The 26,259-nt window shown below is 40.2% G+C and overlaps 1 pseudogene; it reads right to left on the bottom strand.

Moving 5' to 3' along the window:
• Positions 1 to 1,120: 1,120 nt before the first annotated feature.
• Positions 1,121 to 26,259, bottom strand: part of LOC121634440 — a 34,881-nt pseudogene continuing 9,742 nt past the window's right edge.

Raw genomic sequence — 26,259 nt, 5'->3', positions numbered from 1 at the left:
GCCTCCCACATACTGAGTCATGTAGAAAATGTGAAAATAAAGAATCAGGCTTTGCTCCTGAACTGCTGTGATCTGACAGTTTTTCTTTTGCTGCTAAAGTTTAAGTAAAATTGCAAGAAAAGTCTTTTGTTTCAAGTCCAAGTTGACCACATGTTGCCGTTAAGCCTCCAGTACAGAATTTATCATCATGCCTGTTTGTCCCCAAATCAAGACAATCTGCCACCTTTGATTTTCCCTGTGAAAGATTATATCAGCGCTGTAAGCTTAGATGGTGATTGTCAGATGAGACTGCAGTTATGAAGAAAATTTAATAATGAATTAAAAAAGATTGTATGAGAGCAAATTGACAAACCCTGGTTACATAAAGCATTTCCAGAGTATTTACCACTTGTATTTACAGTCGATTTCTGATGCATTTAGACGTCTGGAGAAAAAAAAAAAACAGAAAAATGTGAATGAAAGCAGCTGTTTTGGGAATTTGGTTGTATTCATATACAATTAAATATTTTGATGAAGAAAAATCTGGAGCATATGCAGCGCATCGTTTGGCTAATTTAAGTCTACTTAAATAATTCAACCTCAAGCTGTATTATCTATTTTATCTATTGGATTAACACATTTAATTTTATAAAGCTAACAGAAAATACACACCCCACACACACACTCACTGGATTAATTAGGTGAGGAGTAGCAAATGGTCAACAAAGGATTTCCCACATTTCCTTCTTTTAGTGCACAAAAAAAAGGTAAATAATCAGAGTTACATCTATCAAAGTTAATCAGTGCAGGGCAGAGATTCAGTGCAACCCAACGGTTTCCTTATCCAGGGTTTCCTTTTCTATGAACTGGACTAATCGTGATTTCTTCTCATCAGATTATAAGGAACTAGACTACATCTTTAAAAAGTACCTTTAGAGCTTTACAAATAAAAGCTAAACTGAAATTAATCTGGTCCACTTTAAGGCTAAATGTGTAGTTGTGTTATAGACTGTCTCAGAGATAGACAGAAGGCGATTTACCTGCTTGGTAATAAAGCTCCAACTCTTCATTATAGTGATAAATGGTAAATTGGGAGGAGGAGAATTGTGGGAAGTGAGAAAAAGGGAAAGTAGGGACAAAAAGAAAGAGGTAGTCAAATAGCAAGCAAGCAAAGCACCCACAGGCAATGCAAGTTAAAGCTCATCACAAAGCCGGCACTTTTATCAGGTAACAATAAGCCAGACTTGTTTTTAAATAAGAGAAGTTTAAGTGCAGCCCCCCCTTCAAGCAGCTTAGAATTAGAGACGGCCCAAAACCAAAAGACCACAGTCAGAAAAACTAAAGATATCACCACAATGATTTCTTTAGTTTAACATTCCTACATCATTTTTCTTCTACGTGTCACAAATTAAACACTTTGTGGAGAGAAGAGACGGAGGAAGCATCACTTACAGAAACAGAGGAACAGCGTGTCCACACACATGGCGTAAACACTGAAGAATCCATGAGCGATGAGGTACGAGCCAATCACCACAGTCTGATGAGAGCAAACAAATGTCATTCACACACACGCACACACACGCACACACACACACACACACACATACACACACACAGGTTAAAAATAAATAAAAATTACATTGAGTTAAACAATACAATGTACACAGATATAATTAAAACAAATATAAAATAACATATAAATGAAGAAAAACAGGTATAAAATAAAAATTAGGTTCATACACCTATAAAAATATAAAACACAAAAACATTAATTAAATAACCTCACCAGGATGGGCACCCAGTAGTAGTGAAGGTGGGGAGCAGTATTCTCAAACGCCTTCACTCGTCCAGAGAAGAAGAAGAAGGCAAAGACCCCTGTGGACAAAAACAACAAATTCATCATCTGTACAGTTCATTTACTATCATTTCATATTAATTATTGATATCATTTATTCCTGCTATAAAAACTCTAAAACTTATTAAAAATTTGAGTCACAGAGTGACGGGCTCAGTGTGCTTTTTTTTTTTTTTTTTTTTTTTTTTTTTTTTTTGCTTTAATTCTTCTTTTAGCATTTTGTACTTTTCATGCAAGGAGGTGATCCATAAAAAGCATTTTATAAATAAAAATTGTTTTGTCAAAAAAATATATAATAATAAAAAAAATTGGAATGAATTCTTTTAGAAAATGTCTGAAATTGTCTCCCATTGAAACAATAATGCCAAATGCTGGATCCAGGGCCCCGTTTCAAAAAGCAGGTTCAACACACTCCGAGTTAAAAGTGCAACTCGGGGTTAACTAATTCTGAGCTGTCAAACTCAGAGCTTTTGGTTTCAGAACAGGTGATAACTATTAGTTCAATCAACTCTGAGTTAACTTACCCCTGAGTACAGCTCATGCATGTGCAGATAAAAAGCCCGCATCAATGGAACACGGAAAACATGATTCACCATGGCAACAGGTGAAAAAAAGAGGCGCTCCTCCTATTTTTCTCCAGTGGAGTTAGAAAAATTAATGAATGCATATGCAGAATATCACCATATATTTAAGGAAAAAAAGCAATACAGTAGTGGCAGCAAAAGAACATGAGCTGGCAGAAAATAGCTGACCGAGTCAGTGCGTGAGTAGTATTTTTTTTTTATTTCAAGTGTTCCACTTATTAAATATTTGCATTTCTACTTTAATGTATCTTGGTATTAATATTCTCAAAAGACATTTCTTAATTTGGTGCTTTGTAATTGTTTATGCACTGCAACCCTACTAGAATTTTCCTAACTGTAGGCAGATCGTTCTCGTTGACAGTCTGATCACATCCAGCAGTGACAGTTACCTAAGCAAGAGTTGCTTTTCTTTCCCTTTAAATATCGCACTAATGCACAAGCATCACGGTCATCCTGATACAAAATCAGAATCAACTCAGCATTTTTACATGCCACAGAGCATGATTGGATGTTAAGTGCATAATTTTACCATGCAGTCGACTTGTTGGAAGTATCTGCATTTGTTGTGTTTCATCACTCATTAATTCAGGTTTGATGCGTCACCCATGTGTGCGCATTTTAATATGATCTGTCTTTCATGTGATTTAGACTCAAGATCTTTATTGTCATTATGCCAGCGTAACAAAACTTCGAGGAGTCTCTCGGCTTAGCACACTTAAAGAAAATAGAAATATAAAAGGCACACAAAAAATATGAAAAAAATTAAGATATAAGAACATCTCTATATTTACAAAAAAGTTAAATATATTTAGCATCAAGATTAAGGATTAAAAAACAGCGGACTCACCTACAAGTCCGACCGACGATGAGCAGTTTGCCCAAAAATAAGACGAAATCTGTCACTTTATCCACGTCAGCAAGCCTAAGGGATTAATGAATTTAATTAGATTATTATTCATTAAAAATTAAACTCTACTTAAGCCATGACAAAATAAATAAATAAATAAATAAAAAATAAAAAAAATACCTCTTCCTGTTCCTCCTGAGAAGGAAGGAGGCATCTTTGGCAGATGTGCAAAAGTTTTTGCCATATATCGCCACCTAGCGGCCAAGTTTGCACATTACATCAACAGAAAAGGTCCAGGCGTTAGTTTTCATGATGGCACAACAACACAAATTAATGGGTTAACAAGTATGCTGCAAATGGACTCAGATTTCAGGATCACTTCAGTGATAAACCTGGCTAGATCGCCATGGTAACTGATGTTGACTGAACAGCCTGCTCAGGAAACAGTCATGTTTGGAGTTTAAACTGAACAGGCTGATTTTCTGAGGAGATCTCAGAATGAAAACATGTATAAAGCATAACTGAAAATGGTTGAAACTAACCAGAAGCATTCCAAAACCGCAGGATTTTCTTAAGGTATCAAAAACACAAATTTAATTATGAGGAAAACAAAAAGCAAATGAACAACAGTATTGTGAGCATCTATTGCAGGCATTGCTAGCCATAAAACAGATCAATTCTAACTAATTTACACTTTATGTAATGAATTCTGTTGAAGATGTTAAATTTTGGCGAGCACACGAGGAAGAAGAAAAACTTTTCTATTACTGATCTGAGGTTTAGACTCCAATGTTGACTGTTAGGGTGAGAGGTGTTGACGTAGCTGACTGTAAATAATTATATTTAAAAAAAAAAGCGGGATGTGGTTGTTTTTGTTGAGGTCCATAGCTAAAAGAATATCAGACAGGGATTCAGATGGGAGGAGGGGCAGCAGAAAGTAAGTGAACTACTTTTTTAAGGTCTCAAATCTGAATGAATAGAAGGTGTCGAGGGTTTGCAAGTGAAATTTAAACAACAATTCTGTGGAAAAAACATAAAATAAAGACATGCTGTGTTTCTTTAACTGATCAAACCTTTAAGATGCCAGATTCTGACTTAAAGTGTTAATATGGAGGGTAGTGCAAACCAGAGTCCCTTCAGAGTTTTAGAGAGGAAGCAACAACAGGGGTTTTGTTTCCACAATCTATGAAAAAGAGAAGAAGATGGGAGCTAAAGAGGATGCTGCTGCTTCCAGGTATATTTATACAGGCTGGGAGTTGCATACACTTATCCAACAGGTGTTACTACACTAACAGAGTCTAAAGTTGGAGAGTGTTGGGCTGCTATCAATTTAGCATTTCTGTTACTGTGACTAACAGAATAAGTTTTATCAGTGATCAATCTACAAGCTCATTTCATTTTGTATCAGTGAAGTTATTTTAATTCATCCTCACTGCAGCAGAGTCAGAGCTAAAAACCACCTTTAAACATGTGAATGTGTCAGAACAGCTTGTGTTTACTAACGAACAGTTTCCTGTTGAGAGAAATAAAACAAAACCAACCATAATGTAGGCGTTTCGGTTCAGGAACTTGTTGATTTTCTTGCACAAGAGGCATTTGACAAACTTTTTTGGGGCTCCTGTGAACGATAGCACAAGTCGATGGATAAGCAAAACCAAAACAGAAACAACATACACATCTGTTCTGAGATCTTTTATAGATACTTTAAGGGATCATTAATGTACCAGACCTTTCAGCATGGTGTCCAAACACTCCAACAAAGTCTTGATGATCCACAACAGCGTGATCTGAACGATTGAGAGGATAAGGGAGCCAAAGGCCAGAGTCCCTGTGTGATACCTGAAACAGGATTTAAGTCATTCTCAGTTGTCAGCTGAGAGACGGAGCAAACAACACAAGTTTACAATAAACATCTACACACCTGAGAGCTCTCCCCAGGGAAGAAAACACTGGGAAGGCAGGAATGTCAGCTGGTTTCCTGAAAGCCCAGTAGTAAGAGGCAAAAGCACCAGCTAAGGTCATCTGTCCCAGAGCTGTGACGAAGTTGGCACACCAGAAGAAGAGGAAGACGTTGTAGAACTGCAGGCCGATCAGGTATTTGTGGTAAGCCGTTTCTCCACCGTAGAAAGCAAAAAGGCACTGGGAGTTGGGGCACTGCGTCTTCATGGGACTCGTCGAGTAGTTCTGAACAGAAATCCCAAACAGGTTCCAGAAACCCAGAACATTTAATGCTCAATGAGACCAATACAGAGATAAAGACCACAGAAAATGAATGAAGGGAACTTACAGCTGGGTTACACGTTGCTCTGGAGTACTCACACGCCATCTCGTTGAACACTTTGTAGATCGGTTCATTAGAAGTAGACAAGAAACTGATCTTTTCTGTTAAAGTCTACAATTTAAATTCTTCTCCATGACTGGATGCAAAACATGCATGTTCTCTCTGTAAGCCAGACAAACTCATACATCAGCTCATTGCAGTGCTACACATTTACATTTTGAAGCTGGACACTACAAATCTAACAAATCCATCGGGTCTGTACAACATTTCCAGTCTTGTAAATTGAAAGTTTATGAAAAGGGCTCAAGCAGACTTCCTTATACTCTAAGATAAATCACACAGTAAAAAAAGTTAAATAAAAGGTGAAATCAACAATGACAAAAGCAACTAGACACTATGTGTGTTTTTCAAAGTGAGAAGCACTTTATAAATAAAATTTGATTAAAATAAAAAAAAGAATCTAATAACAAACTTTTGATACATACAGAAAAACATCCGTAGTAAACAGAAAATTACCAGGACATTTTACTTTGTACGGACACTTTCATTAATCTAAAAACTGGAGTTCTGTCCTTCCACTGTAGATCTCCTGTTGAATTTGCTGAATAAACCAGATTAAATGAATTGCTTTAACTGGTAACAAGTTTAATTGATCCAGGATCAGTTATTAAGTTCTTATCCCGCATCATTTCTATTACCAGTGAAACACAGATTACAGCTAGTGGTGGTGGTCAGGTTCTGTGAATCTGGTGTAAAGTGTATGTCATTAGGAGACTAAAGCTGTGTCAAATCTACTGTTGAACTTAGAAGAAAACGAATCTTGGATAAATTCATAAGGACTCCAGATATGTTTCATTTTGAGAAGAGTTTTTGTTCCTAAGATGTACAAAAAACCCAGAGAAAAAACAAAACAGGTAAAACTACTGTGAAAAGTTCCTTTTATGGACTTTTCTTAGAGGGTATGTGACATTTATTCTTTTTTGGACACAGTCTATTCAGATATTGCAGCTGCAGAATGCAATTAAGTAATATATTAATTTAAGTCTTGCATTTAAACCTGCAGTAACACAGGCTCCTCCTGATGATGATAAATATACATCACAGCACTGTGACAGTCTGCAAGGCTGCAGTCAGAATGGTACAAGCTTGGATCGTATTATATCGCTGATAAAGACTTTAATATGAACTGGATATTTACTTACTAATTCTTGAAAAATCACTGCAACCAACCTAAACATACTAGTGTTGTCACATGCTGGCGTCTTCAAAACATGTTTCGTTTGAATGCAGAAAAGGCCATTATAGCAGACTATGAGTCTTCATGAGCAGAGCTTAAAATCTCTCTACTTGTGTATTTAAGAGTAAAGGTGGATTTATACTTGCGCGGCATCTGCGTGCGGTCGGCTACGGTGTAGCTAACGCTGGTAAGTTTGCTCTCACAAGCGAGTGTAAGTGTTGTGTTGCAGTTTATCCTCCTAATCTGAAGGTGGCAGCAGGAGTGGTATTGGCCGGTAAACTCACCAGGTCGGAGTTCTTTTGATGGTTCACTTCAGTTTGGTAGGTATTTTCTGTTTTAAAACAACAACGGCGTCCAGTTTGGTTCAGTGTCTTTATTAGCTTTGAACCCTGCTGTAATGTTTAATGTTTAATGTAAAGCACTTTGAATTGTGTTGTACATTAAATGTGCTATACAAATGAACTTGCTTTTGTCTTTGATCCACTGGTTATTGTTTTTAAACACGATCAATCACAAGGGAGTACCTCCACGTAACCGTTTGCGTAGCAGGGGTGCACGTCAAGCCTCTGCAGGCCTATGCGGCACCTACAGCTGTGGTGCAGACACCGTGTGAGTATAAATCTGCCTTGTTGTAAAGGATACACAGCCGTTACTTTCCAGTAGGCGATGACCAAGACCATGAGGAAGAAAGTGAAGAGTGGGTAGAAAAGGGAACCCATCACATGTCCAATGGCTCTGCAACCAGCATAAAAACAAAAGATTCCTAGATCAGAACTATCCAACTTTATCAACCTCCTTTCCCCACATCATCATGCTCTGCTGTGAACTCTGACTTGCTGGATTCTTTAATGACAGCAATGGTGAAGCCGATCCTCTTCCTGAGGAAGATCACCAGCAGGATGATGACAATTTCCACAATAGCCAGGATAATCACTAGGAGGAAGAGGGAGAAAATACAAGAGCGTCTTACAAAAATAAAAGGCTTATGAGTCTGAGAGCATATTGTAGTTTGGGTTTGTACTGACTGAAGGCCTGCCAGGGCTCTCTGATCTTCTGGTAGAAAAAGTACTGGAAGCCCAGTTCCTGCAGAGTCACATTAGCGCCTGGTTCTCCTTTAAGGGAAGCGTACTCCATGTAGCAGTGGAAAATACCTAGACAGCAAGAAAAACATAACATTTGTTTTTTAATCCATACATGTCTGTTCAGACTCCTTAAAACTCCTTTGAGGAATTTATCAATAGTATTCAACCGATTTTGTAGCTAATAGCGACACATCTTTCCCCAAAAGGCTGCAAGTTCTGAGATTCCTGAGTCATTTCTTGAATATGGAGTTATAAACACCTCCCTAAAGATGACGGGCCAGTTGTTTAAAAATTTTAATCTGGATAAAAGCTATCTGGATTTGGGAATCCAGAATCAACATCCAACTTGTGGGCGCGAGACTCGGTGAGAATTGGCAGGATCAACATGGTGAAAACAAACAGCCCGAACTAACAGAGGAAATTTTAAATAATAATTATATATATATATATATATATATATATATATATATATATATATATATATATATATATATATATATATATATATATAAAGGGTCAATATTCCAAACCACACCAACCCTGTCACTCTGGATCACAGCAAAAAAGATCTCACCAGGCCAATGGATTTTATCAAAGAAAACTTCCAGTGGATCATGATGGGGAAGTCAAACGCTGCTACGACATGCTCGAAAACAGGCTCCAAAAGAGTTCACATGGTGGATTCCCCTGAAGCGACCAGTCCAGTTTCTCCAACCGGCAGCGATACAACAGATATCTTAATCTCCATCGACGAGAAGCTATCCAGTCTCAATGCCCGGCTGCCCTGCTGGAAGTTCTTTATCGTGAGTTTCAGTCCTTAAAAGAAAGTTTGGAATATGGCCAAAAACAGGTGGAAGCTCTTGCTTCAGAGAACAACGTCCTCAGAGATTCGGTGAAAACCCTTACCAAAGAAGTAAGCCAACTATCAATGGAAAAAAAAAAAAAAAAATTAAAGAATTAGTCCTAGATCTTCAGGCTCATAGCATGAGAGATAACTTAGTTATTTCAGGGATCCCTGAGCAGGTGGAGGAAGATACAGAGGCAGCTGTAAAAAGATTTATCAGAACCAACCTGAAACTTCCAGAGGAAAAGGTAAAAGCCATCTCCTTTCATCGAGTTCATAGGAGGGAAAAAAATGGAGGGTAGACCCAGACCGATGGTAGCTAAATTCGTTCTCCATAAAGAAAAAGAAGAGGTGAAGCGTTGCAGCAGACAGCTTCATGGGACTGACCTTAGCATGAGCGATCAGTTTCCCAGAGAAATCCTGGAGCGTCGCAAGATCTTGTTCCCCATCAGGAGGAAAATCCTGGATGGAGGAGCCCGCGCTGTCATCTCGGTGGACAAACTTTATGTCAATGGACAGCTACATCATGACCATAACACCACTCCCTGGCTCTACTGACCTCAGATATGTATCCACACTCTGCACACTTTGCACAGGTGATATAAATGCTAATCAGACTCACTGGGCTTAAGTCACAGAGTTTGTTTGTTCACATTAGACAATAATACTGCCAGTCTCTAATGTTCACTGTAGACTAAAGAGCACTGTAGACTGAAGAGAGCACTGTAGACTAAAGAGAGCACCGTAGACTAAAGAGAGCACTGTGGACTAAAGAGCACTGTAGACTAAAGAGCACTGTAGACTAAAGAGAGCACTGTAGACTAAAGAGCACTGTAGACTAAAGAGAGCACTGTAGACTAAAGAGAGCACCGTAGACTAAAGAGAGCACTGTGGACTAAAGAGAGCACTGTAGACTAAAGAGCACTGTAGACTAAAGAGAGCACTGTAGAATAAAGAGAGCACTGTAGACTAAAGAGAGCACTGTGGACTAAAGAGAGCACTGTAGACTAAAGAGCACTGTAGACTAAAGAGAGCACTGTAGAATAAAGAGAGCACCGTAGACTAAAGAGAGCACTGTGGACTAAAGAGAGCACTGTAGACTAAAGAGCACTGTAGACTAAAGAGAGCACTGTGGACTAAAGAGAGCACTGTAGACTGAAGAGAGCACTGTAGAATAAAGAGAGCACTGTAGACTGAAGAGAGCACTGTAGAATAAAGAGAGCACTGTAGACTAAAGAGAGCACCGTAGACTAAAGAGAGCACTGTGGACTAAAGAGAGCACTGTAGACTAAAGAGAGCACTGTAGACTAAAGAGCACTGTAGACTAAAGAGCACTGTAGACTAAAGAGAGCACTGTAGACTAAAGAGCACTGTAGACTAAAGAGAGCACTGTAGACTAAAGAGAGCACCGTAGACTAAAGAGAGCACTGTGGACTAAAGAGAGCACTGTAGACTAAAGAGCACTGTAGACTAAAGAGAGCACTGTAGAATAAAGAGAGCACTGTAGACTAAAGAGAGCACTGTGGACTAAAGAGAGCACTGTAGACTAAAGAGCACTGTAGACTAAAGAGAGCACTGTAGAATAAAGAGAGCACCGTAGACTAAAGAGAGCACTGTGGACTAAAGAGAGCACTGTAGACTAAAGAGCACTGTAGACTAAAGAGAGCACTGTGGACTAAAGAGAGCACTGTAGACTGAAGAGAGCACTGTAGAATAAAGAGAGCACTGTAGACTGAAGAGAGCACTGTAGAATAAAGAGAGCACTGTAGACTAAAGAGAGCACCGTAGACTAAAGAGAGCACTGTGGACTAAAGAGAGCACTGTAGACTAAAGAGAGCACTGTAGACTAAAGAGCACTGTAGACTAAAGAGAGCACTGTAGACTAAAGAGAGCACTATAGACTAAAGAGAGCACAGTAGGGAGCAAAGGCAATCTCCGTCCCGAGCAACGTAGCTCTACTCCAACGCCACTCCAGAAATACCAGCAGCACAGTCTTCGCCAGCAAAGCTTGGAGAAAATCCACGGCCCAAACAATAAAACCAGTAGGGATGTTATGCTCGAGCCGATCTGCTCGATCATGTGTCGAGTATGTGACACAGAAGTGTTGTGAGTATTGTCTCTGAGTGGGATTCAGCATGCCAAAAATCACGTGAAAGACCAAACGAGGTCTCGTTACGTCTGCCAGGGTAACTGCTGAAGGAGCTCAGAGTGTGAGAGAAGGATGGAGCGGACGGTGCCTTCAACATCACAGGGAAGCTTTATTTCCCTTTCTTTATATAGATGTTTTTTTAAATAGCCTTGCAAAAAGCAGACTTTAAAGTTAATCATAAACTACAACCAGAAGCATCAGAGGAAACGTCTCAGTCTACATCTGCAGAGGAAAACCACAACCTGCAGGACGCCGAGCTGGTTTCTGATCATCAGCAGCAGAGAATTTAATGGTTTTAAACTTGGTTAATTACAATTTTGTTCTTGTGTTTCTTTCAGGTGCAACCTCTCCAAAGCTGGAGAGGTAGTGTGCCAGAAGAGGAGTAACTGAAGCCTGACATTATTGAAAAAATACGTTTTTAAATAAAAATGTATGACACATCACAGTGTTGCCAAAGTTTTTTTCTCAAGATTCAAAGTGTTTATTGTCATTTGCACAGTAAGGAAACAAGTTTCCCTGAACAATGAAAATCTTACTTTGCCGTCCACCCTGAATGCCATAAAACATTATAAAATAAAGAATAAACAATAAAAAAAACTAGATAGAAGATAAAGATAACAAAAAAAAAACTGAGTAAATAATCTATGTACATAAATGTGCAGTGTGCTATAAACTGTTGTGCCACATTCAACAACGATCAGCTATGCAAAAGAAAACTCATGAGGTAGACACACATTTGCAATATCTATTATAAATAATAAGACACATAAAACAGTAAACAATTTTACTATAACTGTATAAAATAACTAAAAATCACTATCCCTGTTGCACAAGCACTCCTTCCCTCATGCCTTCCCACTGTGAGTAGACTACTTTCATTACAGACTGGTATACTTAAGTTACACCACAATTCTCTTACCTAAACAAATGTTACCTAATACCCCTCCTTGTTATTTATATGTACAGCAGAAAATAAATATTCACTCGGATGGTAGATTACGTAACATTTATTCAACACGTATTCCAAGTTGAGATAGGGATGACAGATGTGAGGTGTCAACACTGTCCTTCTGATGCATCAGACGCCCACAGCCAGCAGATGGAGCTCTTTGATTTAGTCAAATGATTCAGAACACTAAGTCGTTTTCATGCATTTGGGTCAAAGTTGGCTCGATGATTCATGAGGCCTCGGTTTCACCATCCCTAAAAACCAGACAACCTGGCTCTAGCAACAAACCACGGCAACCAGCTCGTGGCGACACGCCGCACCGCCACCAACACAACCAAAGGTAGAGAGATGAAGACTGTCTAGCTACCGCACCTGTTTATACTCTCCCTGATGAGCCTAAGCGGAGAAACAGAAGCAGAAGTACAGCCCGTGATGCCTTCACGACCACGCATAGAGTCGGAAAACACACCGCCATAATTACCCTGGACTAAAACCACCTGGTTACATCTACATTCATTTTTCATTCTTTTTTCTAACTGCCACCTCACAAAACCACATAACATGAATGCTAAGCTGCACAGTACATTTAGTAACACCTGCATATAACCCAACACTCACATTTATTAATTCAAGTACATTTAATAACATTCAACACAGGCACACAACATTATGCATACATATTCATACACTTACACACACACACACACACACACACACACACACACATACACACACACACATACACATTTATATCAACAACAAGCATCCAACACTCACCTTTTCACCACAAGCACGACCATACTTAGATTTATCACTTGGAATGTGCACGGAGCTGGGACCAAAGAGAAGAGACTAAAAATTTTTAATAGATTAAAGCATCTGCAGGTAGTGAATGCCCTCTCTACAACACAGTTTCCTCATGTTTGCTCAGCCTGTTATAACTCCAGACAGAAAGGGGTGGCCATTTTGATTAATAGAAAAGTCACATTCACAGAAATCAACGTAATCACAGATCCAGATTTAAACAGATTCGGCTTTGGACCATCTTTCATTGGCTGGATTAAAAACTTATACGGTTCTCCTAATGCGAGTGTCAGAACAAATTATCAAACCTCTCCAAGTTTTAATTTACAAAGGGGCACAGACAAGGTTGTCCACTATCCCCCTCACTTTTTGCTATATTTATTGAACTGCTAGCCACTGCAATTAGACAAAAATCAAGCTATTAAAAGCATTCAGTTCAAAAATATATTTCATAAAATAAGTCTTTACGCTGATGACGTTTTACTTTTCCTCCAGAACTCACAAACCTCTCTATCTAAAAACAGTCTCACTAATAAATAAATTCTCATCACCGTCGGATTACTCCATTAACTGGTTTAAGAGTACAGTTCTACCCATCAACTGTAGCTTTCAGAATCTACCCAACATCAGCTTACAATCAGGTAACATTAGATACCTTGGTGTAAATATTCCCTCCAGGCTCTCAGAACTAACAAAACTTAATCACATTCACCTTCTTAAGACAATAGAAGATGATCTTGCACGCTGGAAATCTCTACCCATTTCACTCATGGGAAGAGTTGCCACTATAAAAATGATGGTTCTACCCAAAATTAACTATTTGTTTTCTTTGATTCTTATGAAACCCCCATCCACCTGGTTTAAATCATTAAAATCACACATCTCCTAATCCCAAAAATAAACCTCCCCGGATCAGTTTAAAAACTTTACAGAAGCCGAAAGACAGGGGAGGATTAGACCTGCCTAACTTTCAACATTACTTCCTATTAGGTTGGGCTATTAGGTTGCAATATGTCCTAACATGGCTCAAACCTAGTCCACTAGATGACTTGTGGATAGACATAGAACAAACATTTTGTGACAATTTGGAAAATTCTAATCTTCTTTTTTTTCAGCTCAAGTATAAAAAAGCTAAAGTGCTTCTAAAGTGTCAACATCAGCACTTCTCTGACAGCCTGGTGGGAATTTCTCAAAAAAAAAAAAAAAACAATTCCTCAATAATACCATGTAAACGCACATATTCTACTAAACGAAAATTTGTTAAATTTTAACCAATGGATTACCAAAGGAATTAAATACTTTCAACATATTATCCATAACAGAAACATTTTATCTTTTAATACACTCTCATCACAATATGGGATTAACAGCAGCAGATTCTTAGAATATCAACAACTCAAAACCATAATACACACAAAATTACCCTTTCACCGAACAGACCTAGAACTTCCTCCAATGGTAGCAGATTTGATGGACCTCTGTACACCAAAATTACTTTAAAAATATACAGATTAATACTAAAAATAAATTACTATTCATATTCCCTACCTATTTCAAAATGGGAGATAGATTTATCCATCAATCCTATTCAATCATTGTGGCTACAAATATGTCTTAATGCCTTTAATATGACAGACAGCCCAAATTTACAACTCATACAATACAAAGTCCTCCATAGAACGCATTACACAGGACAAAGGATGTTCAAGATGGGTCTTAATCACTCATATATCCGCACACAGTGCACAGGTAACACAGCGTGTGTGTCTGTGTGTGTGTGTGTATCCCCAGGAGTATTACAAAAGTGCTTCAATAGCAGCAGTACTGTGTTTTATCCTAAAACCTGTTTGCAAATTTAAAAGAAGCTCATTTGAATATAAAAATTCTTTAAGTTGATCACACACAAGAGATTCAATAATTTTTGACAAATGCACAAATATGATATTGACCTGTAGTTGGTTAAAACTGCCGGATCACCTCCTTTTAAAAGAGGAACAACAAAAGCTGACTTCCAAGCTGATGGAATTTCTTTACTTTCAGTTGAAAGATTAAGAAGTATCGTAAGAGGCTGTGCAACAAAATTAGCAGCCATTTAAAAAAAAAAAAAAAAGGCTCCATCAAGTCTGGTCCGGGAGGTTTTCTGTGAGTTAAACATTTCAGGGCTTTATGCACTTGCTGCACAGTAAAAGGTATAAAATGAAAACATTTGAGGGTTTATACAGGGAGTCATTGAGGCAGCTCCTATAGAGTCAAACAAAGAACCAGATGCCACAAAATGCTTGTAAAGTTATCTTTCTTTGGCTGACCTAAATTACTATTACCAATGTCCATGTCTGATTCGGACACGTCTTCTATGGCTACTCCTTCGTCTGTAACTAATCTTTGCTACCCTCTACAAAATAATGAAATCAAAAAACAGAAATCAAATCAAGCTTATAATGTTACAATGTTGTAATATAATACAATTTTTTTTAAATCAACATCTTCCAGCACAATATGGAGTACACAGGAGGTACATGAGATAAATACAACACCAGGTAATGAAAACTTTGAGTAATTAATAATTAGTAAAAAAATAAATAAAAATAAAATCGACATGAAAGAACAAAATAATGTTTCCTAGAAAGCATTACTATTGAAATATTTCCCATGTCATTTTTTTCTTAACAAGGGGTTTGCCCTGATCAGGGTACAAGACTGGAAAAAAATATTCCAAAAGGGGTAAAGTACTGAAAAAGAACCCCTGCTATAGAGCATGAGCAAACATGATTCAAGATATGATAACTTAACATGTTTTTGTTAAAATTTGGACTTAAATGTGCAGCCTTCATTTGTGCTGAGATGTTGCCATTCAGTTGCATTAATGCTAACTAAGGATAGCAGCTTAGGTAGTGTTAGCGCGTTCTTTTCTTATAAAAGACGCTCTTTGCTCTCCGCTTACATGCATCCAAGTTCGACGCGCTCCAGCGCTCTTTGGTTCAAAACAAATGATCATGAAGTCCAAACATTTCTTTCCTCTGGATCAATGATTTTATTTCCAAAAGTGTTAGCGTTTCTTACCGCACCATGACATGACTGGCAGGCATCTTTCTTTCTTTTTATCAAAACAAAACAAAAATAACCAACGCTGGCCGCGGTCTAAAACTGTATAGCTGCGTGCCTGAAACCGAGAGCTCACCTGGCCCCAATAGCCAACACTAATATAGCCCAGGTGCTGCAGTCACCTGTCCATAAAGAGGGGGCGGAGATGAGAAACGGCATCAACCATGCGCAACAGTAAACAATCAAAATAAACAATTCATTACTTTAGTTCAACTCATAATTCAAATCCTAATACTTCACATTTTTATCTCATAAACTAGCAAATAGAACAAATAACAGCCATTCAGAAACAATATAAATCCATCAAAACATAACACAATAATTTGGCTCCTACATTCCGGCCCCTAATTGGCATGTAGGAACGAATGTCAATTACCAAAAATAAGACCTAGGAGCCAAAGTCCCTTTTTTTTTTTTTTTTTAAAGTCCATTACGATGTCCACAGGTCCTTGTGGGCAGTAAGCATAATCGTCCAAGAATGTGTGCATGTGTGTGTAAGGGACTCGTGGGGGGTTGTGGGGGGCATGTGTGTACTTGTTTGGATTTCAGTCCCGACATGGAGCCTCCATAAGAAGAACAAGTTTGGTTACAGGCCTACGGAGAGTGCTGGTTTTGGTCTGAACTTGCACTTGTCTAACAAGCCCCTTGGCATCCGGTAAGGTTTCTGTGATTCGGCCCATAAGCCATGAACTTCTTGGAGCTGTATCATCAATGATTAGGACGATGTCCCCTTTGTCAAAGTTTTGTGTTTTCCTTGTCCATTTTTGTCTTTGTTGTAGTTCAGGCAAATATTCTTTTATCCATCTCTTCCAAAATACATCTGCCATGTACTGAACTTGACGCCATCTCCTCCTGCTGTAAGAATCCTCTGGTTTGAACACTCCAGGTGGAATGGAAGGTTCTGTTTTGAGAAGTAGTAGATGGTTTGGTGTTAAAGGTTCCAAATCCATGGGGTCATTGGTTGCTGTAGTGATTGGTCTATCATTAACGATAGCTTCTACCTCACAAAGTAAGGTAGCAAGTCCTTCATCTTCCAATGTTTGCTGGTGTAGGAGAGCACTGAGAATCCGTCTGATAGTTCGGATTTGTCTCTCCCAGATTCCTCCATGGTGAGATCCTGCAGGTGGGTTAAACAGCCAAGAAATGCCTTTTTTTAAAGCGACAGTTTGAATTCTAGAGTTGTCCAGAGCTCGAACAGCCTCTCTCAGTTCACGCTCTGCTCTGACAAGATTGGTCCCATTGTCTGACCTCATGACTTTAACTGGGCCTCTTCTGGAGACAAATCTTCTAATTGCATTGATGCAGGAATCTGTGTTGAGACTATGTGCAATCTCAATGTGAACTGCCCTAATATTGAGACAGGTAAAGATGACTCCATATCGCTTTACAGTAGATCTTCCATGCTTTATGTCAAATGGGCCAAAGAAGTCTACACCCGTGTTGGTAAAAGGCGGTTCATCCGGACTGACCCTTTCTTTTGGTAAGTCAGCCATGAATTGTTCACCTTTCACTGCGCTTATTTTTTTACAGATGACACATTTGGAGATTATCTTTCGAATAGCTGAGATGGCTCCTGGTATCCAGAACTTTTGTCTCAAACGTGACAGAGTGTGACTTCTTCCACTGTGTCCAACATTCTCATGGATGTGTCTGATAATGAGCTGTGTCACTTGGTGGTTCTTTGGCAAGATGACAGGGTGTTTGGATTCCGACGGCATAGCAGACCTGCTTAATCGGCCACCGACTCTTATCAGGCCATCCTGAAGAACTGGTGACAGTTTGCGGAGATGACTGCTTGTTTTCACTGCGTGTCCTTTCTTTAAGGCAGTCATTTCATCAGCAAAGTTTGTCTCCTGGCAGAAACTAATGATTGCAACTTCTGCTTCTTGCAGATCTTGCACAGATAGAGCTTGTATGTCCCTTTTATTCCTTTTATTCCTAGGGAAATCCTTTTTCTTTGAGATTGTCAGTTTTAGTATAGCTTTGACACGAAGAATCCAGGCCACAGCCCTTTTAAGACGGTGCCAGTCAGAGTACCATAAGAACAGCTTACCGATAACGCTTGCGCTCTCTTCCACAATGACAGCGTTTGATACAAGTATCTTAACCTCTGGATCTTCGGGAGTGAGAGTATAATCTGAATCTGGTGTCTTAGGCCAATCAGATTCGGGTAGCCACAGAAACTCTGGGCCTGAAATCCAGGTCCCTGATTTTAAGAAGCTGGGGACAGAAACCCCTCTTGAAGCGCAATCAGCAGAATTCAGGCCACTGTTCACATATCTCCAATGAGAAACACTGGAAGCAGATCGAATAGTTGCGATTCGATTAGCGACAAAGGTGTTAAATCTAGATGTTTCATTCCTTATGTATTTCAACACTGAAGTGCTGTCGGTCCAGAAGACTGATGGCATAAGAGGGACTTCAAGCTCTTCTTGTAACATCCGGTCCATTCTTACTGCTACAGTGGCTGCTGTGAGCTCCATTCTTGGGATAGTTACAGGCTTTAGAGGAGCCACTCTAGCTTTGCCAATAACAAAGGCGCAGTGAACTTGCTGATACTTGTTTGACATCCTCAAGTAGGAGACGGTGCCATAGCCACCTTCGCTCGCGTCAGCAAAATGATGAAGCTGTGCAGATTCAAGTTGACCAAAATCATCAGGTTTGAGGCATCTCCTCACCTTGTAGTCTTCCACAAAGCTCAAGTTTCTCAACCAGGTAAACCATTTTTGACGGAGACCTTCAGGAATAATCTCATCCCATCCAAGATTCAAGCGGCAGAGCTCCTGCAAGATCTGTTTAGCAGGAAGAATGACTGGGGCCAGCATTCCAAGAGGGTCATAAATGGAACTAACCATTGATAAGATCCCACGCCGGGTGAGTGACTTATCTTGGAGCTGAATCATGAACTTAAAAGAGTCTGTCTCAATGCACCACTGTACACCTAGCGCTCTTTCGACAGGCAAGATGTCTTGGTCAAAATCCAGATCTCTGACCTCCTTGGCTCGGTCCTCCTCGTCTATGGTAAGAATCAATGCTCTGTTATTGCTGATCCACTTGTTTAACTTAAAGCCTCCTCTGGCGCACAAAGTGCTCAGGTTCTTGGCAAGGAACAGGGCTTCTTCCTCACTCTCTACAGACTTGAGACAATCGTCGACATAAAAGTTTCTAAGCACTGTAGAGGTGGTTTCTGCATTAAATTCTTCCAAATTGTCTGTTGCACACTGCCGCAGAGCAAAATTCGCACAACTTGGAGAAGACGTAGCTCCAAATATGTGTACAACCATTTTGTACTCCTCAAGCTCTTTGCTATAATCTCCGTCGGGCCACCAAAGAAACCTTAGCAGGTCAGAGTCTTCCTCAGGGACTCTGACCTGATGAAACATCCCTTCAATATCAGCCATGAAGGCAACAGGTTTCTGGCGAAATCTAGTGAGCACACCAACAAGGCTGTTGGTCAGGTCAGGACCTTGCAATAGGTGATCATTTAGACTGGTACCCTGACAGCTAGCACCACAATCGAATACCACCCTGAGTTTATGTTTTTTTGGGTGGTACACGCCGTGGTGTGCTATGTACCAAATTCTGTTACTGTGGCTTGTCTTAGCTTTGTCTTCAGGTGTCAACTTAACAGCAAATTCTTTGTTCAGCATGTCCATCATGAACATTTTGTACCCTTCATAAAACTTGCTGTTCTTTGCAAACTTCCTTTTCAAATTAAGTGCCCTCTGTTCAGCGACACAGCGATTGTTTGGAAATTTGGTGTCTCCTTTTCTTAACGGCAGTCCAATACTATAATGTCCATTTACCAATTTTATGGACTTTGAGACACTTTCCATGAACTTTCTGTCCTCCTGTGACATTTCAAGATGCTCTTCATACCGTCGCTCTGGGAAGTCTTGTTCAATTTGCTGCTGCATCAATTCTTCCAACTTGACAACAGAAATCCTACAAGCCATGACAATCTGTTTACCAGTCTTTGAGACACTGGTTTTTCGAAAAGGACCATTTACAGTCCAACCCAATGCAGTTTTCACGGCATATGGTCCATCCTCCTTGCTGCTTATGACTTTCCATGGCTCCAATGCCTTGGGAACATTGCTGCCAATCAGCAAACCAATATCTGCATCAATTCGTGGGAGCTTAACCTCTTTCAGATATGGCCATTGTTCCAAATCTTTTTCTGCAGGAATGTTTTCCTTTTGTACAGGGATTTCTTTCTGCATGTAAATATCAGGAAGATCAATGTATTCACTACTGTCCAAGCTACATATCTCCAAATTGGACACAGTAGCTGTTTTGACGACTTGCTCTTTGTTCATCGTGCGTAACAGTATGTCAGTTGCTTTTCCAGTCAGTTGTAACTGTTTGAGAAGCGCCTTGGTACAAAAACAATCAGTGCTGCCTGGATCTAGGAAGGCATACGTCAAGACTGTTTTATCATCTCTTTTGTTTTTTACTTTCACAGGAACGATAGCCAGGACAGATTCAAATACACCGGCCCCCGTTTTACCCGGCCCATGCATCTGGCTTTTTATTTCCACCAGACCACTTGTGATAGATTTTTCTTTGTCTTGAAGGTTTGTTATGGCCTTACTGTTTGTGATATGCAAAATGGTGGGGTGCTTGAGGAAACATACTTGACAGGTCAGTCTTTGAGAGCATCCTTTGCTCATGTGCCCCACCTCCAAACATCCAAAGCACACTCCTTTCTTTTTCAGGAACTCCAGCCTTTCTTTGTGGGCTTTCTTTTTAATTTGGGAGCAGGAGTTAAGTTTGTGAAATTCATTGCAAAATAAACAAAGTTTGTCGGATTTTCTTGTAGCAGATGGGCCGTGAACAACAATGCCTCCTGCTGTGAGTTCTGTGACTGGTGTCACACTGGTGACAAAACCACTCTTGCTCTCCCTGCTGGACCTTGGCAGTTGTTGCGCAGAGGAGCTCCCTCTTGTGGTTGGAGCAATCTCCTTTAAACTGCCAAATACTGGATGACATGCAATTTGAGCCTGCTTATCCACAAACTGCACCAACTCCGCAAATCTAGCTCTCCTTGCGGTCTGGTCCTGTAGCTCCCAAGCTTTAAGTCTCCATTTTTCTTTTAGCTTGTAAGGAAGCTTGGAGATAATGACTTTCATGTTGGCTGGATGATCCAATTCCTCCATATAGTCCACAGTGTTCATAGCATTATGACAGCTATTTAGGAATAATGAGAAACGCTTTAGAGCTTCAGCGTTTTCCGCTTTTATAGCTGGCCAGCTAAATGCCCTATTCAAGTAGGCTGTGGCAATTGTGTAGTCGTCTCCAAAGTGTTTTTTCAGCAGTCTTTTTGCCTCCACATATCCTGTTCCTGATGGCATATACTGGCAGCTGCGCACCAGCTCCTGTGCTTGGCCAGTTGTGAACTGCTCTAAAAAGTGAAGTCTGTCTTTAGGGTTGTCCGTTCGCTCCTCAATACCATGTTCGAAAGCCCTCATGAAAAACTGATATTCCAGTGGATCACCTCTAAAAACTGGTATGGTGAGTGAAGGTAACAATGATATGTTTTGTTGTTTTACAAGAGCTTCTGTTATTCTGTTTTGTTTTTCCATGATCTCTGTCAAATTGTGTGCTTTATTGTTTTCTTGTCTGGATATGATGTTGGGCCTGTCAACCATGGCATGTGTGCGCTGCTGCACAACAGACTTCTGGTCCAGTTGCAGGTCTTGTCTCAGTGAATACTGCGGATCAGGAGGCCTGCCAGAGGGTAAGTGGTATTGCATCCCTTGAGTGCTGACATATGGTGATCGTGTTCCATTCCGTACTTTTGGTTTCACCACTTGTGGCTGCTCCAAATGAGCATGTGCAGCTTGAGCAGCTCCCTTTCTGAAGTAAGAAGCCATCCCATCCTTTCCACTGGATGCTTCAGAGCCCAGTTTTGATCCCATGACCTCCAGTACATTGATTTTTGCCATTGCAGCTGCAAGTTCTGTTTCCAATTCCAGTTGTTCTTGCCTTTTCTTTAATTGCTCTTGTTGTGCTTCCAGCTCATGTTTTTTACTTAGTGCTGCAAACCTTTCCATGATAGCAGCTCTTTCAGCTTCTGCCTTTATGCGAGCATGTGATGTTGATGACGTGCTTGATGCAAGAGACTTAGATTTGACTTTTGATTTTGGAGCATTTGAAACGCTGTCACTCGGTCCAATGTCCGAGTTTACAACACTGGGTTGCTTGTCACCTTGAATAATGGAGGGTAAACTTATTTGATGTTCATCACAAACCTTTGGTTGTTTACATTCACCCAACCATATTTGCGCATCCTGTTCAAAAGCAGAATATTTATCCATTCTTTGTTTAAGCCACTGGGTTTGCTTTTCGAATTCATTTTCAGGCAGAAAACCCTTCAGTGAATTTTGACATTCATATGCTTCATCACAAAGCTTGTTTGTTTCCTCTAAATGACGTCTTATTTTATTTGCATTTCCATCTGATTGCATGAGCTCTTTCATTGTTTCCATTAGTATTTTAGTTTGTTTGCATTTTGAGTTTCTTGATTTCTGAGTATTCACCAAAAACAACTCCAAACCTTTTGCAGTGTGTTTAATAACCCTTTTTTCCTTTTCGGGTTCCGTCAAACTTTCATTTTCCGTTCCAGTACATGACTCAACATCACCCCCTTGTGGCTGAATATTGGACAGATTTTTTGCCGACACTTCTTCATCCATTTCTTTTATTTATTTATTCCAAACGTCACAAGGCCTCTCATGGATTCTGTTCCAAGTTTAGTCAGTCGTGGTTGTTTGATTACCACCAGTGTTTGAGTGCTCACTCCTTTGAATTCAAGGACTTGTTGCGGGATCATTCTTTTAACAGCGTCTTCCTGTGTGGGCGTGTCCACAAGCTCATTCATTCATGATTCCAGTTGGCAGACAAAAGTTTGAAGATCCTCCGTGTATGTACACGTATTCCACAATTACAAAGCAGAGTTGAACTGTGTGTCCCGCTTGACTCCACTACAAGCTGCTGACATCCCTTAGGCAGTTAAGTTTTAGACGAAATGTTAGCGCGTTCTTTTCTTATAAAAGACGCTCTTTGCTCTCCGCTTACATGCATCCAAGTTCGACGCGCTCCAGCGCTCTTTGGTTCAAAACAAATGATCATGAAGTCCAAACATTTCTTTCCTCTGGATCAATGATTTTATTTCCAAAAGTGTTAGCGTTTCTTACCGCACCATGACATGACTGGCAGGCATCTTTCTTTCTTTTTATCAAAACAAAACAAAAATAACCAACGCTGGCCGCGGTCTAAAACTGTATAGCTGCGTGCCTGAAACCGAGAGCTCACCTGGCCCCAATAGCCAACACTAATATAGCCCAGGTGCTGCAGTCACCTGTCCATAAAGAGGGGGCGGAGATGAGAAACGGCATCAACCATGCGCAACAGTAAACAATCAAAATAAACAATTCATTACTTTAGTTCAACTCATAATTCAAATCCTAATACTTCACATTTTTATCTCATAAACTAGCAAATAGAACAAATAACAGCCATTCAGAAACAATATAAATCCATCAAAACATAACACAATAATTTGGCTCCTACAGGTAGTAATAGCATACCTAAACAAAAATGCTGTAAAAGTCACAATGATTGCTGGCTATTGTAGACACTTACATTTCCAATCCCTGATTATAAGACAACCTGCAATTTTCATAACTAATCTTCAAAAAAAAGACTATCAGTGTTTCCCCTAACATTATACCCCTACCAGATCAAAAACTATTCTGATCTGATTTCTATGTAGAAAGTCACAGCAGAAGTCCTTTAAGTCTCATTTGCTCAATAAATGGTCTATACTGAGTTCTTTTATTAAAAACTAAACAGTCTGGTGTTATTTATTTGATATGCACATAGACTGTATAGGATATACATGACATATGTCAGAGCTGATCTCTCTGTCGCGCTCTTGGAGTTTCCCCCAGGATGCGCGCACACACTGACACCTGCGCGCGTGTAACATAATCTAATGTTTTGTGTAGCGACCCCCAACGGCAATCTGCTTGTGTCAAACAAAAATACACATATTTGGGACAATAAGGTATATCGTACCCTTTATTTTTCTTCTAAAAAAGCTAAGGAGATTATTATTTTAGATTTTCTGTCCATTTTGCTAGCTCTGGTTTGCCACGCTCCAACTGCTGCTGCTCTCTCCTCTACAGGTGCCCCCTGGTTATCAGCTGTGGGTTTGTGGCACTATAGAAGCAACTACTGTAATCTGACACCCAGTAACATCATTTAAGATTAGTGACAGGGCTAATCAGACCCTCCAACCTACAGTCCAGCCCTGCTCAGCCCAGCATTGCTCTGGATGTGAGAGTGAGTGTGTGTGTGAGTGTGTGTGTGTGTGTGTGTGTGTGCGTGTGTGTGTGTGTGTGTGTGTGTGTGTGTGTGTACGTGTATCCTGTGGATGTTGAGAAATAACGGAGCAGAGCGGCTGGAGGAGCCGGCGGCAGTTAAGTTTAACAGCATCTATATACAGGGATTTACATTGGTTTTGCTGCCGGAGCTAGACTCAAAAGAGCCGGAGCAAAAGCCACTGCTGGGTGACCTAAGTGACATCAATATAGACACTAACAGAGCACACATGGTCCTCACGGCCTCATGTATCGCAAAGTAAACTATTTTAGGGAAATGGAGTCTAAAAACAATCTAAATACAAACCAGTATTTAGACCGGGGGGGGGGTCATGTTCCTGTCCCTGGGGTGCCAAGCCTTGGTGTTGGGTTGGCATGGCCAGCAGTGCTTTTGCTGGGGCCCTTGAGCCTATGGCGTGCCTGCCCTCCGTGCGGCCTGTGCCCTGGCGCCCGCTGGGCCTGCTCACTATTGCCCTGTGCTGTCCGGTGCCCCTGCCCTGTCGCGCCGGGGGTCTCCAGTCTGGGGGCCCCTCTGCTCTGGTCTGAGTGGGTCACTGCTCTGTCTGCTCTTGCTGTCCTGGGATTGATCCTCTGTGGACCTGCTGGGCCTTCGGGGCCTCGGGCTCCCCCGTCCCCCACTGATGCTTCGAGGTGTGGCATGATCATGGCCCCCTTGCAAGCACACATTTCTTCCTTGTTGCATGGCCACACACGCACGTTCACACGCGCATGCTCACAAATGTGCTTGTCTCTCCATCCGCTTCTGACTAGATGTTGCTGTTTGTGTTGGTACGTTTCTCTGCAGGTACGTTTGATGACTACTGTACTTTTTCATATCATCATTATCCTATTTTTCTTTATGTATCCTGTAGTACTGTGGTAGTTTATATTGTTTTGTTTTTTTTGTTTGTTTGTTTTGTTTTGTTTTGTTGTTGTTGTTTTTTTGTGGTGTGTTTTAGGCAGACCCAGGCGCACTTCAGCACTGCTCATTTATGGCAAGCCAAAGTGGTCATAATTTGCCACTCTATTGGTGCGTTTGTAATAAAAACGGCATTTAAAGCGCCACTTTATGTGGCTAAAATGGCGTAATATACGCCATTTTTTTTTAAAGCTTTGGTAAACGCCAAAATATACGACGTTTGTCACCGTTGCACCAGACTCTGCCACACCTGCTCCGGCCAATCACCGCTGCTCTCCCTCTCCGGAATACTAATCACGCACACCTGCAGGTAATCCCGGATCCAGGACTTATAAGCTCCAGTGCAACTACCAGTCTCCGTCGGACCTCGTTCAAGCAAGCTGAACTTTTCCACGTCCCCGTCCCCATCCCTACTCACCAAGCTAGCAACTTGGGATACTGCTGAACTGCATGATCAAAAGACTCCTGCTTCCATCTGTTTCTCAGTCTAGAATAAAACCTGTTAAAGCAGTCCTGTCTCAGAGGCGTCCTTCGTAACAACATTCTTGGTGGTCATTAAACGCTGCTTTTTGCAGTTCAAAGAACTTGCGTAAAAAGAGCCATTTTTTTGTATTAGAATTATCCCAGCCCCTTTTTTTGTACAGCCAGTAAAATTGAACCGTGATCATCCAATCAGTAAAGAATGAGAGCAGACCACTCCAGTTCATCACTGATCTCTTCTGAAGGATTGTCTGCATTGTTCCAGTAACCATGTGGTCTGCTTGTGTGCTTACATCTCCAGTCATATTCAAATGCACTGCCACGATATGAGTTCAAATATAGATAAACTTTGTTATATCTTTTTGAAAGAAAGAAAGAAAGAAAGAGACAACACTATAGAAATGCAACTTTGATATACAGGACACCAAACTATAAGAACTAAACTTTGATATTCTGTATGTCAAAGTTTAATTTCCATAGTGTTGTCCCATGAAAAGATACACTGAAATATTAGCAAAAATGTGAATGGTGTACTCACTTCTGTGAGATACTGTAAGTGTATAGTTGTATGTCCATACATACACAACCGTTCAAAGGTTTGGGGTCACTTTGCCATGGGATTCAATAGGGAAGTGACCCCAAACTTTTGAACGGTAGTGTATAGACAGATATTACTTAATTGCTTATTTCCATAACACTTCCTCCATAATGCACACTGTGTATACTTGTACATAGAACACCAGTTACTGTGGTATATAGT

The sequence above is a fragment of the Melanotaenia boesemani genome, chromosome 2 (genome assembly GCF_017639745.1).
Source record: "Melanotaenia boesemani isolate fMelBoe1 chromosome 2, fMelBoe1.pri, whole genome shotgun sequence".
Lineage (NCBI taxonomy): Eukaryota > Metazoa > Chordata > Actinopteri > Atheriniformes > Melanotaeniidae > Melanotaenia > Melanotaenia boesemani.
The sequence above is the reverse complement of the archived record's forward strand: the minus strand, read 5'-3'. Positions and strand labels throughout refer to the sequence as shown.